Source organism: Cololabis saira, chromosome 11 (assembly GCF_033807715.1).
Source record: "Cololabis saira isolate AMF1-May2022 chromosome 11, fColSai1.1, whole genome shotgun sequence".
NCBI lineage: Eukaryota > Metazoa > Chordata > Actinopteri > Beloniformes > Belonidae > Cololabis > Cololabis saira.
The window spans coordinates 47,352,807-47,366,398 of NC_084597.1; the positions used below are offsets into that span (position 1 = coordinate 47,352,807).

General features: G+C 36.5%; 1 protein-coding gene and 1 long non-coding RNA gene across 4 annotated transcripts in view; one reads left to right on the forward strand and one right to left on the reverse strand.

Moving 5' to 3' along the window:
* Positions 1-282: 282 nt before the first annotated feature.
* Positions 283-3,939, reverse strand: LOC133454827 (uncharacterized). 2 transcript variants are annotated; one of them, XR_009783457.1, is made up of 5 exons: positions 3,848-3,939; positions 3,452-3,527; positions 2,837-2,956; positions 1,414-1,624; positions 283-958 (listed from the first exon to the last, which is right to left on the reverse strand). It is a non-coding gene; the product is annotated as an uncharacterized LOC133454827 (long non-coding RNA). The 2 variants fall into 2 exon arrangements; XR_009783456.1 differs by lacking the exon at positions 3,848-3,939 and having other exon boundaries at positions 3,452-3,841.
* Positions 3,940-6,232: 2,293 nt separating this feature from the next.
* The window catches only part of slc38a9 (solute carrier family 38 member 9), an 85,442-nt gene continuing 78,082 nt past the window's right edge, over positions 6,233-13,592 (forward strand). Inside the window, exon 1 of one of the 2 annotated variants that reach the window (XM_061733554.1) lies at positions 6,233-6,348. The gene's annotated coding sequence lies outside the window, so the exon portion shown is untranslated. The remainder of the gene's footprint in view (positions 6,349-13,592) is intronic. The other variant, XM_061733555.1, reaches the window with a different exon arrangement.

Genomic DNA, 13,592 nt, shown 5'->3' on the forward strand with positions numbered 1-13,592 from the left:
GAGGGCAATACAGAGTCAGATTGAGGGTACTGTGGTATAGGAATAAGATCTCAGAAGTGAAATCCTATAAACATCAACTATTCTTATTTACAGCTGTTGTATTCACTGCTCTCCTCCAGCACAAAAACTGGTTACTGGTACACGCGACATGCCATTCAAACCAAATGCATGGGTCCATCTCACATGCCGCAAGGAGGCTAATAGGAGTGTCTCAGAAAATTAGAATATTGTGATAAAGTTCTTTATTTTCTGTAATGCAATTTAAAAAAAAAAAAAAAAAAAAAAAAAAATGCCATACATTCTGGATTCATTACAAATCAAGTGAAATATTGCAAGCCTTTTATTATTTTAATATTGCTGATTATGGCTTACAGTTTGATTAAGATTCCCAGAATATTCACATTTTTTGAGATAGGATATTTGAGTTTTCTTAAGCTGTAAGCCATGATCAGCAATATTAAAATAATAAATGGCTTGCAATATTTCCGTTGATTTGTAATGAATCCAGAATGTATGACATTTTTGCATTACAGAAAATAAAAGGACTTTATCACAATATTCTAATTTTCTGAGACAGTACTGTACTGTACAGTACAAATGATTCTCTTTGTGCAGAGAGAATTGTCCACCCTCAGACACTTTGCAGTATTTCAGTTCTTAATAAGGTGTACAGTTCAGCAGCGGAAAATGCATCTGTAGGAGCATCCCATCCCCTTTCCTGCATCAGAAGACAGCAGAGATCAAATACAGTTTCATCACATGTATATTGGCTTTTGGGGGTGCACTCCTCCCTACAAAGGGCCAATTCATTCATGTGTATGGGCTTGAGATTGTCCTCTGCGCCGAACATGCCTGGAAGTGTGTACATCAAAATCCGCCGACCTCCAATCACACCATCAGCTGCCTTTGCTCTTATCTTGTGTGAATTCCAGGTTCTCACGACTTCGTCAAGTTCATCCTGCATAAAGACAAAATATTAGACACAAGCTGAAGTTTAATTCATCATACATACAATAGGCTACTGTACATAGAAATAGGCTATACATACAAGTATAAATGAAATACATGTTTTTGTTGTTGTAGGAATGCCAATATGTCAGTTCATTTATAGGCTATTTAGTTTGCTAATTGTTGGATAGTCTTAACAACCCTCACCGTGAGCAGTAGCCTACACCAGTGCACACTGTGTGTGTGTGTGTGTGTGTGTGTGTGTGTGTGTGTGTGTGTGTGTGTGTGTGTGTGTGTGTGTGTTGTTCTTACACCACACTGCGAAAATCAAACTCTACAAGTAAAGTAAAGCAAAGAGAAAAATCATGTTATCCCATTTTTTCCTATTAAACTTTCTCTAAATCGGTACAGGTGAATGAAGGAGAGAATGACAGGGGTACCGACATAATGATTTTGCAGGCCTACCTGAACAAGGTTTAGGAAGCAGAATTGGATCAGGCTCCTATCCAAGAAATCACCAGAGAAGTAGCCGTCATCTTAGAGGGTTTGGAAAACGTTGATCCAAAACTGTGCACTTTGTTTCCTCAGGATCCCCCACCACGATTCAATCCGCTGGTTTGTGGTGCTGCGTCCATAGATGAAACTTCGGACTCCGGCAAAAGAATCTGTGTGGTTGCTGCGCAAAAACACAAGCATGGAAATTTATCACGGTGATTGACATTTTTGCCCAGTCCAAGGAACGATGTTCTGGTGGATTGTAGTCCTTTAAAAGAGTCACATGAGGTTACATAATTGATTTAGTCAATTATACAGTATATGAGCAAAATACCTCTTGACCAAACACCTTTATTTTAACAATATTGTCGGGATGATAATTGGTGCTTTCATAAAATGATTATCAAAATTAGTTTTTAAATTGATAATCATCAGTATAGTATAGTATAATGAAAAAATTTTATTATTTTAATATTGCTGATCAGGTTTACAGCTTAAGAAAACTAAAATATCCTATCTCAAAAAATTAGAATATTCTGGGAATCTTAAACTGTAAACCATAATAAGCAATATTAAAATAATAAAAGGCTTGCAATATTTCAGTTGATTTGTAATGAATCCAGAATGTATGACATTTTTTTTTTTTTTTTAATTGCATTACAGAAAATAAAGAACTTTATCACAATATTCTAATTTTCTGAGACAGTCCTGTATATTTCTGAAGTTTTTTGTGCATCAAGCAAGCCTTTTGCATCATTTTAGAAATGATGGCTTGGAAGCAGTATGGCCACAATCACGGTTGAGGGGCTGCATATTTTGTTACACAATGTCCATCACCCAGACGTTGCTGTCAAGAATTTCATCGAATTCAGCACGAAAGTCTGGGATATTTTCGTAGCAGTCAGGTAGCTCTAGGAACATTCCACATGTTCGTCCAATTGGACGTCTTGTGAAATCAGACATCACTGTGAACTCAACAGTTATACTGTGACAGAATCAAATCGGATCCTGTGCAGAATCTTAGAAATTTACCAAGTTTTGCTTCATCCAGTTCCCTAATATACCGTCTGAGATGATGTTCGACCTCTTTTTGCTTTGCCGTCATATCTGCTGGGAACTTCAACAGCCTTGACACCTTCTTAGTTGTTGGTTTGAGGTCGGTGTACATCTTGGTCAGCTTTTCATAATTCAGACTCATCTGTGATTTTGTGATGTCCCTCCAACAATCAATTACAAACTTTGGCTTTTGCACAAGTTCTTTGTGGGAAATCTCTTCCAGAATTCCTGGAAGGGCGTCTGCTGAGGCTCTTCTTCTGCATTCGTAGTTGTTGAGGACCTCCAAAAGGTCATCAGGTTCAACAGAGACTTCTGCATCTCAGTTGCCACAACATACCTTTTGCTCTTCCATTAGTGTGAGAGCTTCCTCTGGGACCCCGCGATCTCGTAGGAAATTTATCACGGTGATTGACATTTTTGCCCAGTCCAAGGAACGATGTTCTGGTGGATTGTAGTCCTTTAAAAGAGTCACATGAGGTTACATAATTCATTTAATCAATTATACAGTACATGAGCAAAATACCTCTTGACCAAACACCTTTATTTTAACAATATTGTCAGGATGATAATTGGTGCTTTCATAAAATGATTATCAAAATTAGTTTTTAAATTGATAATCATCAGTATAGTACAGTATAATGAAAAAATTGAGTAGTTTGTATTGATAAACAGATTATGTTAGAAGAGAGCTGGGAGAAGTTGTAAACAGTTTTAAGTGTCATTCCTTTTCAGCAACAGTATGCCTTATTTAAAATAGTTCCTCAAAAGCATCACATTTACATATTGTAAACACATTAAGCACAGTATTAAACTCTGACTGCAAACAGTAAAAGCTAGAGATATCATAAGAACGTGTTTCTTGTCAAACGTAGGCTAGAATAAGACTTAATAAAGTAAATAATATTAACTTTAGCTTCACAAGCCTGAAATACAAGAACTTCTTGATACTTACTGTAAGATTGCTGTATAATGTCAACGTGGATGTCAGAGCGTTGCAGCCACTGTTAACTCCAGCACATAGACGGCCCCTAAATGAATGAAACGGGTGCTTTATGTCTCGTTTTGATCATTTAGCAACAAAATTGTTACAACAAAACAACACTGCTCTGAGGGAAGATTTGCACGTTATTTCATGTTGGTTTTGAGAGGCTTTACATCCCCACTAACCCTGGAAATAGTTGTAAACAGTAACATTAAAAATAGCATTTCACCGTTTTAGCCAACGTTAGCCTCATATGCTTTATGTTAGGTTGGTAACAAGGTTCAGAATACAAGAATGGGCTTTAAGATATTTATTTAAAACACTTATCACACATAGGAATATAGTTGCATAACTTCAGAAACGTACCTTCCACTCCAAGATGTTGTAGCTGGTCCCGCTGCTGCTGCTGCTGCTGCTGCTGCTGCTGCTGCTGCTGCTGCTGCTGCTGCTGCTGCTGCTGCTGCTGCTGCTGCTGCTGCTGATGCTGCTGATGCTGCTGATGCTGCTGATGCTGCTGATGCTGCTGATGCTGCTGATGCTGCTGATGCTGCATGGATCTATTATAAAACAGCTGCATGTCCGTCTCTCCTCACTGGCTTTGATGGGCCAGAGATTTAGACTTTAATCACGAAATTGTATTTCGATTTCTAATATGATTATTTCGAGGGAACGAAATACTTAATTCGTTCGCTCGATATCCTAAATCGAGGGAACGAAATAATTATTTCGAGGGAACGAAATACTTAATTCGTTCCCTCGAAATAATTATTTCGTTCCCTCGATTTAGGATATCGAGGGCACGAGTTAGCGTTCTTTATTTTTTTTCCCTCCAGTGGCCACTCGGGGGCTCCGTATTTATCTTCTCATTATAAGCAAAAAAATCTTGTTCCACTGGCAGATTTTTCTACTTATTTCAAGTGAAAATTTACTTGAAACAGGTGAAAATTGTCAAATAACAAGTTATTTTTCTGGTAATGACTCTTGTTTTAAGTGTAATGAGATTTTTTGACTAAAAATGAGACATTTTAACTAGAAATAATACAAATATTCCTAGTAAGATTTTGAGTTTTTGCAGTGTAACCATTCTTGTCCAGCCTTCCTCTGACTATACATATAATGAGCGTTAATATTTTACATCCTCACGAAGGCCTTAGAGTCTGAGATGCACCTCTTGATTTTTATTTGTTTTGTTTTTCTTTACAACTTCTCTGAGCATTGCACGAGCTGATCACGGGATGAACTTGGTTGGAAGTTCCTCTCCTGGGAAGATCGACAGCCGTCTGGAATGTTCTGCACTTGTAAACAATCTTTCATGACGTAGAACAACGTACTCAGTGATGCAAATTGCCATATACGGTAAGCCTTCCTACACTGATGGGCAGCAATAAATGCTCCTCTCAGGTCTTTGCTCATGTTTTTCCTCTTTAGTATTGTTATATTGTTTAACGACACACCTGAACGTGCAAAATACCAGAACCTGCTTTAAGGAAATGATGCTCACATGCTTAGAGATAAGTTAATCATATGTAAGTAGCAACACATGCCTGTGAATTAACCTCTCAAATCTCCTGGAAGCAATACGTGTGTAGGTTATTAGTATTCCCACATGCTGTTTCTGTACTTTGTCTTTTTGTGTAGTAAATATTTTCATTTTCTTTCTTTCAGCCTTTTCTGTTTATTTCAAAGTGGACATCTGTCCTGGTTCTTGATTTGGCATTGGTTTCATGTCTAATGCACTTCCTGACACACAACTCTCCTCATTTAATGACTTGGGGCAAACATCTCTGGAAATACGACCTTTCAACTCCTTCGCAGCTGTATTCAGTAAATATTGACATGGTGTAAAATGTGTTTTTGTCTCTCTGACACTTTATGAGCTGGCAAAAACCAGGTGACTTTGATTATGGTTTTCACATAACAGTTTCGAAGGTCTGCAGCAGCGGGTGTTTGTCAGCAGGTGGCAGCATTTCACCGAAGCTCAGATCTCCTGCAGGAAAGTAGAAGAGAGAAATAGAAAATAATGTTGCATTCGTCGCACCTCGACCATCCATGACCTCGACAGCTGGAGTTTCTTACCCGTCGGAACTGTCGTTTTCAAAATAGGATCATAAACACAGAGTTGTGACAACACATCAGGTTTTTGATTAGATTTTCAATCAAGAACACAGTCAACAACGTTCATTAGAGGAACTGTGCAAAAGATACGCCAGGCAATCCTAGATCTTAAAAAAGGGGGATAAAATGTATATATTTTTTTTTCCCAACTTTTTTTTGGGGGGTTTTGCAAATGTATGCAAATATATTAAAACATTTACAGAGTTAAGCATAGCCTACATTTTTCTTTTAGGAAAAACAACAGAAAAAGACAGTGGTCACTTTGAACTATTGCAGCATACCCGAACAATTTATGTAAAACTAGAACAACCACAATACAATAATTAGAATGATAAATAAAAAATAATAAATAAAAAAATAAATAAAATAAAACTACGACAGAAAGGTACAATTACTAAAAATAAATAAAAAATGGTAATGATAATTATTAATTAAATTTAAAATAGAAAAAAAAAAAAAAAAGACTGGGGACTTTTTCATCGGTCCGTGAATGCAGCGCGGCAACAGCTGACTGGGAGTTTTTCATCGGTCCGTGAACGCAGCGCGGCAGCAGCTGACTGGTTTTTCGTCGGTCCGTGAACGCAGCGGGGCAGCAGCTGACTGGTTTTTCGTCGGTCCGTGAACGCAGCGCGGCAGCAGCTGACTGGTTTTTCGTCGGTCCGTGAACGCAGCGCGGCAGCAGCTGATCTCAGTCCTCATGGCCTCCGCTTCTCATCACTGAAACTCACTTCTCACTTCCTCCACTCGCTCAGGTCAGTCAGCTTCACATTCAGGCATTCTGGACATTTATTACCGTAACGTTTTTAATTCAGGTGTGTTGGTGGCAGATACCGCAGGTAAACTTTGTGGTTGAGCCATTTGTTGTTGTTTCTAAACGTGGAGACAGGAAGCTCCTTGATGCAGACTTTTTACTCGGGTGTTTTGCACGTTATTATTGCCAATTTCACGTCAACTTTACGCGTTAAATATATCAATTATGTTCGCTACTCTTGACAGTTTCACGCTTTCACGCATAGGCTTTCAGGAATTATGTGTTTTTTATGTTTAAGTTTGTCAGACTCGGTGCAGAGGTGTAGATGTATCGTCACGTGATACATATCACGTGACGTTTGTCTGGGGTCTTAAATGTCAGGCGTTAATACCTGTAAACAATCCTGGATACAGCTATTAAAGTATTGACATGGTACAGGTGCTACAGTAAAAACATGATACTGGTACTACAGTCATGACATGATACAAAAACATGATGCAGGTCCTACAGTAAAAACATGATACTGGTACTACAGTCATGACATGATACAGGTACTACAGTAAAAACATGATACTGGTACTACAGTAAAAACATGATACAAAAACATGATGCAGGTCCTACAGTAAAAACATGATACTGGTACTACAGTAAAAGCATGATACTGGTACTACAGTCATGACATGATACAGGTACTACAGTAAAAACAATATACAGGTACTACAGTCATGACACGATACAGGTATTACAGTCATGACATGATACAGGTACTACAGTAAAAACATGATACAGGTACTACAGTAAAAGCATGATACTGGTACTACAGTCATGACATGATACAGGTACTACAGTAAAAACAATATACAGGTACTACAGTCATGACACGATACAGGTATTACAGTCATGACATGATACAGGTAATACAGGAAAAACATGATACAGGTACTACAGTAAAAACATGATACAGGTACTACAGTAAAAACATGATACAGGTACTACAGTCATGACATGATACAGGTACTACAGTAAAAACATGATACAGGTACTACAGTAAAAACATGATTCAGATACTACAGTAAAAACATGATTCAGATACTACAGTAAAAACATGATACAGATACTACAGTAAAAACATGATACAGATACTACAGTAAAAACATGATACAGGTACTACAGTCATGACATGATACAGGTACTACAGTCATGACATGATACAGGTACTACAGTAAAAACATGATACAGATACTACAGTAAAAACATGATTCAGATACTACAGTAAAAACATGATACAGATACTACAGTAAAAACATGATACAGATACTACAGTAAAAACATGATACAGGTACTACAGTCATGACATGATACAGGTACTACAGTCATGACATGATACAGGTACTACAGTAAAAACATGATACAGATACTACAGTAAAAACATGATTCAGATACTACAGTAAAAACATGATACAGATACTACAGTAAAAACATGATACAGATACTACAGTAAAAACATGATACAGATACTACAGTAAAAACATGATTCAGATACTACAGTAAAAACATGATACAGATACTACAGTCTAGGGTTGCAAAGGGGTGGAAAATTTCCGGTAAATTTCCGGAAACTTTCCGGAAACTTTCCATGGGAAGTTAAGCTGGGGAATTGGAAATATTCCAAATTGGAAACTTTCCATGGGAATTATGGGAATTTATGGGAATTATTGGGAATTTATGGGAATTAACTGGAAATTGGGGGTAATTTAAACAAACTGTATCATATCCAAACATAAATGTAAATATTTATTTTGTCATAAGCAGATATCCATGCAAGATAATACAAAAACATGACATTTCAACAGATTTATTTGAGTAGAACTTTAGTTTTTATTCTTGTATGAACAATTATTTTAATGAACAACAAAAACATGAATGTTGAGTAAATACTAACTCACCCCACTCCCCCACCCAATCAAAAAGTAAAATGACCCCAACCCCCCCCCCCAAAAAAAAACCCATTAATACCATTTAGGGCTGTTCGATTAATCGATTTTAAATCGTAATCGCGATTATGTAATTAGAACGATGTTAAAACATGAAAATCGTAAAATCGATTTTTTTTCATTTTTTTTTTTTTTTTTTTTTTTTTAAACCTTGTCTGCACACATATTAATGATTGATACCATATTAATGATTGATGGAAATACCTCTCAATACCTGCGACAAGTGCCCCATCGGAGAGGCTCTTTAGTGTAGGAGGGGGCGTTGTAACATGCCACCGGGCATCCCTCAAGCCAGATGCGGTAGACCGGCTCGTGTTCCTTGCAAAAAACTTGCAAATGTGAATAGCAAATGTAATGACTGACATTACACACCTCTACCTCCTTAATGGGTTGCATTATTATTTAGCATGCAAAGACCCAGTTTAGTTTAATTAGAAAATGTCTTGTTTTATTTAATTGGAAATATAACTTACTGTATGTTTGCAAGTGCTGATTTGAAGATTTTTTTTTTCAGAGATAAAACATTATATTTTATGATATTTTTTAAAACTTTTTTTCAACTTATTTTACAGAGTTTTGCACTTTATTCATTCATTTTTGGTTTAATAAGAGCAAAGTTTGCACTTAAAGCCCAATGGGGCAAATGTTCAATAAAAAACAGCATATTTGAAATCATTTCTTTGCCTTTTGTCAATTCACAAAATAATCGTAATCGTAATCGAAAATCGGATTTTGAGAGAAAAAAATCGAGATTTTATTTTTGGGCAAAATCGAACAGCCCTATAGATCAAATATATTTACCCCATAATATTATCAAAACTCACTTGACTTTATATAGTCCGTGGGCTCAAATGTGTGGCTTCAATAGTCTTGTGCTTTGAGCTCAAATGTGCGGCCTCCAGGCTTCAAGAAATCACCTGTGCATGTGATGGAGGAGTGCACAGTGCATGTAGGGGGTGTGGCCTCAATAGCCCTGCAGTAAGCTGTGTGCATGTGATGGAGGAATGCACAGTGCCTGTAGGGGGCGTGGCCTCAATAGCCCTGCAGTAAGCAATGTGCTGTGTGCATGTGATTGAGGAGTGTACTTGCATTAAATCTGGTTGTTTTAGCCAAGACTATGCTACAATATATTTCCCCCAACTATATTTAAGTTCCCTGTTAAGGGCCAACCTTCAATTCTGTAAATTTCTTATTTATTCCTGTTAATTCCCATATATTCCCGTTAATTCCCATATATTCCCGTTAATTCCCATGGAAAGTTTCCAACTTTGAAAATTCCCGGAATTTTGCAACCCTAATGATACAGGTACTACAGTAAAAACACGATACAGATACTACAGTAAAAACATGATACAGATACTACAGTAAAAACATGATACAGGTACTACAATAAAAACATGATACAGGTACTACAGTAAAAACATGATGCTGGTACTACAGTCATGACATGATACAGGTACTACAGTAAAAACATGATACAGTACTACAGTAAAAACATGATACAGTAGTACTACAGTAAAAACATGATACAGTAGTACTACAGTAAAAACATGATACAGTAGTACTACAGTAAAAACAAGATACAGTAGTACTACAGTAAAAACAAGATACAGTAGTACTACAGTAAAAACATGATACAGGTACTACAGTAAAAACATGATACAGTACTACAGTAAAAACGTGATACAGTAGTACTACAGTAAAAACATGATACTGGTACTACAGTCATGACATGATACAGGTACTACAGTCATGACATGATACAGGTACTACAGTAAAAACATGATACAGGTACTACAGTAAAAACATGATACAGGTACTACAGTAAAAACATGATACAGGTACTACAGTAAAAACATGATACTGGTACTACAGTCATGACATGATACAGGTACTACAGTAAAAACAAGATACAGTAGTACTACAGTAAAAACATGATACAGTACTACAGTAAAAACGTGATACAGTAGTACTACAGTAAAAACATGATACTGGTACTACAGTCATGACATGATACAGGTACTACAGTAAAAACATGATACAGTACTACAGTAAAAACGTGATACAGTAGTACTACAGTAAAAACATGATACAGTACTACAGTAAAAACATGATACAGATACTACAGGAAAAACATGATACAGATACTACAGGAAAAACGATAGGGTTACTACAATAATTTCTGGACACTGGGGAGAAGATCATGGCTGGCTGTTACTACTTCCACGTTTGTACAGTTTGTAAATTTGTATTGAGCAAAGAAATAACTTAAATTTTAGTGCTTAAATGCTTTACTTACGTAAACTTTAAGCAGACAACATTTATGACCTAACTTAAATATTAGCAGTTTAACGGTACCTCTAGTGTCACCAAAGTCAAAATGTTCAAGATAAGGCCACTTTATTATGTGGGTCAAAGACGTATAAGGCCTTTGAGTAGCCCATTTTTAAAATACTTAAAATAAAGATATTTTTGGCCATTTTCCAAACATTTGAAATGTAGTGTACACATACATGTATGTGAAAACTTCAAACAAAGGTATTTTAGTGTTTTTAAACCTTTAAACCCTCATTTGGGGCGACCATTTATCTCAAAATTAATAGATTTCCATAACAAAATTTATATTTTAATAAGTATCAGTAATTAAATTAACTGTTCAAGAAAGATAGACACATTTTTCCTTTCATTTTTTGAAAACCATTTTTAAATACATTCTATCCATAATGGCAGTGTCACCCTCTTACTTACTCTAAAATTCATAAAACTGATTTAAAATGTGTACAAGGTGTATCCACTTATGCATGCTATACCAATAATTTATATTTGAACCAAAACTGATAGACATTCAATTTTGAATTTGATACAGAATTGCCAGATTTGTTGGTTACCCCACATGACAGGTGGTCACCCCACATGATGCTTTCAAGTTTAATCAAATATAACAGGCTAACAGTTAGCTATATGATCTAAGCTAGCTACTTCTCACCACATATCACTAACAAATTTACCTTCAAAATATAGATTTGCAAATAAAACGAATTATTTACAGTTTTAGGGTGGTCACCCCACATGATATCAAAATGTGACTATACACTGCAGCAGTTAGAAAGAGGATTTATTTGTAAAGGAGAGAGAGACTACTGACCTGCAGGTTGTCTCTCTGGGACCCTCATGGAGTAACTGGCTGATGCAACATCCTCTTTGAGATGATTGTCAATATAAAAGTCCCTCAATTGTATTTTTTTCATGGTCACCCCAGATGATAATTCAGACAATGAACATATTCGGACAAGATTAGTTTGTGTATTATGATTGAAATGTGTGTACAAATGTTCCATAACTTTGTCAATAAATCTAAAACAAGTTTGAAAGTATGCCCAATAGGGCAAGCATTATTTTTAAATCGTTTTAATGTGATTTAAAACCAGTTGTCCAAACAGAAGTCAAGGCCGGACGGTCACCCCACATGATGTTTTCACACTTCAGATGGCAGAAAATGACCAATAACCAACATGTTTAAATAAAATAAGAGTGGGCACATGTAGAAGGAACGTATTAGACATACATGTTATATTTTTTACTCATTTTTATGTTTATTATTAGGTAAAAAGTTCCATCGGACAGAAAAAGTAAGCGTCACGTCTTTGACCCATGTCTTCCCATATTTTAGCAAACTCAGAACCAGCAGCAGACTGAGAGGATAGAAGCTCTGTCTGCACCGGGCCGTGCTGATTAATTCAGTAAAATCCTTATCGAACATGCTGAGAAATTCCCTACATTATTCATGACAACAAATGTTTTGATGTGTCCAAGTGAGTGGATGCAAGATGAGATGTACATACTGTTCTTGCTAATTGAGGATGCTTTTACGCCACAGCTGGTTTGCTCTGGTCCCAAACATTTCTTTGTAAACTTTAGGCATTTCCTGCTTGGATTGGTTTCTTTTTGCATAAAGAAAAATTCCTGCTTACCCAAATAAGGCCCTGTTTACTTTACACGTAGCAAAAATGGTGGTGTTTTCATGCGTTTTGGCCGTTCGTTTACACGAAAACGAAGGTCAAAGTCACCAAAAACAATCAGTTTTGAAAACTCCGGCCAAAGTGGAGATTTGCAAAAATTAATATCTTCACGTTTGATTGTAAACGGAGGGAAACGGACATTTAGGCTTCAGAACGTCACATTATGGGACAGAAACATCACCAGCATCATGAGTTACACCTGTGTTTGCAATTAGTTTGGCCACCTTTCTTGTATTTTACCTGTTTTATATTCTAAAGTCACACTTAAAAGTAACTCCACTTCTCTGTCACTCCAAACGAAAGACTCTCGTTCATCTTGGAAGTAACTGGAAGTTACTCGTGTCATTTGTTGATGTTTTTTTCCAGGATTCTGATTGGCTAGCATGACTTTATCTTCTCGTTACACTGCCCCCTGTAGGTTTGGCTGCTCATTGCACCTTAACAGTGTATTTATGCGGGTTCGTAGAAATGATGGTATTTTTCAAAACATAGATGGGGAAATATCCGTTTTTGTAAATACCCGGCTCTGTGTAAACGTGGCCAAAGTCTTTTTAAACCACATTCTCAACATTTATTGGTCTGCAATGGGAGGAAAAAAAAATACAGGAAGAAGCTCCTGTGTTGTGAAAATACCGCTGCGCTGCTCGTTTTTTTTGGCAAACTGTTCTAAACGATGTGTAAATGTCTAAAGTTTTTGGTGCACTCAAATGCACTCATCCGATTCGTTAGTACACCTCCTCACGACTGTTCGTCCACAACTTAACCTGACAGCTGTGGATGCCGTCATGGTCCTGCAGAAAAGAATATAAACTAGTGTTTCAGGTCATGTGATCCCAGGCTTGTGGTCCCGTATTGGTTTTGTGTTTTTTTTGTGATCAGCAGGATCGAACCGGAGATGATTCAGGTTGCAGAGGTGTACACTGCAAAAACTCAAAATCTTACCAGGAATATTTGTCTTATTTCTAGTTAAAATTTCTCATTTTTAGTCAAAAAATCTCATTACACTTAAAACAAGAGTCATCACCAGAAAAAAAACTTGTTATTTGACCATTTTCACCTGTTTCAAGTAAATTTTCACTTGAAATAAGTAGAAAAATCTGCCAGTGGAACAAGATTTAAGATTTTTAAGATAAATCTTGTTCCACTGGCAGATTTTTCTACTTATTTTAAGTGAAAATCTACTTGAAACAGGTGAAAATTGTTGTTTTTTCCAGTGATGAGTCTTGTTTTAA